The sequence below is a fragment of the Dendrobium catenatum genome, unplaced genomic scaffold, assembly GCF_001605985.2.
Source record: "Dendrobium catenatum unplaced genomic scaffold, ASM160598v2 original_scaffold_160947, whole genome shotgun sequence".
Taxonomy (NCBI): Eukaryota; Viridiplantae; Streptophyta; class Magnoliopsida; order Asparagales; family Orchidaceae; genus Dendrobium; species Dendrobium catenatum.
Genome location: NW_021479373.1, coordinates 1 through 1011, shown reverse-complemented (window position 1 = coordinate 1011; position 1011 = coordinate 1). Strand labels below are relative to the sequence as shown.

At 42.8% G+C, this 1011-nt stretch overlaps 1 long non-coding RNA gene across 1 annotated transcript; it reads right to left on the bottom strand.

The window, feature by feature from the left end:
* Positions 1 to 39: 39 nt before the first annotated feature.
* LOC110110859 lies at positions 40 to 968 on the bottom strand. Its single transcript, XR_002304764.2, has 3 exons — positions 747 to 968; positions 437 to 621; positions 40 to 147 (listed from the first exon to the last, which is right to left on the bottom strand). It is a non-coding gene; the product is annotated as an uncharacterized LOC110110859 (long non-coding RNA).
* Between the last annotated feature and the right edge of the window lie 43 nt (positions 969 to 1011).

Below are 1011 nucleotides of genomic sequence, written 5' to 3'. Positions count from 1 at the left end.
GTTGAATGTCACCAGAGATCCTGAACTCTTCTCCATCGTAGATTCAAGAAGTGCTGAAAAAGCAGCTTTTGCACCCCTATATATGCCTTTAACAAAGACTTTGAAGTGGCTTAATCAGGAGACAAGTTCTGCTTAGAAGGATGTTTTCTGGCAAAACAAAAATGAAGTCTATTTTAAAAATTTCCCTATTAATGGGACCTCACAAACTGGAAAGAACCCAACCCTGTTAATATATGATGTTAGTTCTATGTAGAATTTGATTGTGTCAATCAATAGGGTTGTATTACTCTTCGGACCAAATTCAATCTTTCAAGCTTATTGCGGGTTGCTGGGTTCCTCTCCCCTTGGGTTTAGATGTATTGCACATGAAAATTTTTTTTTTCCAGAAAATGCCTGAGCGTTTTATACTCGAGCGCCTCAGTATTGTGTGCAATACCTGAGATCCGTGTAACAAATTTTTTTCCCTTCAACGCCCTGACGCTGCATAAATTTCTTGGAGAAAAATCAAGAGCGGAAGTGCTGCGGCGCTTGAGACTCAATGCAGCAGCCTTGCCAGGGAGCGGCGCCCAAACCTTGATACATGATTTCCAACACCATACGTTCAATCCAACAATGTCAAACCTGCTCAAGAATTGATCAGTTGGAGTTATCATCTCAAAAGAACTCCATTCCAATAACAAGAAACAGTTAGTACTGTTGACCACTGTAACAAGATAACCCAAAAAAAAAAGGGCATGAATCGTTACCTGTGCTTGAGCCCATCCCGAACCCCTGCCGGTATCCTGCTTAACTCAAGTTAAAATCCGGTCGCAGATTTGCCATTCGGCGCCGTCTGAAAGCACGTAGTTAAATGCCGAGCGAACGAAGCCTTCGGTTTCTCCTCTTTCACCAACGTGAGAACTCTCCAGCCATTCGCAGCCCCCTCGTCTATTCCGATCTTCTCCATAGCCTACTGAAGTAGCTGGAGTTACGACTGTTAAGAGCAGATACTTATATTACTTCTGTTGGCCA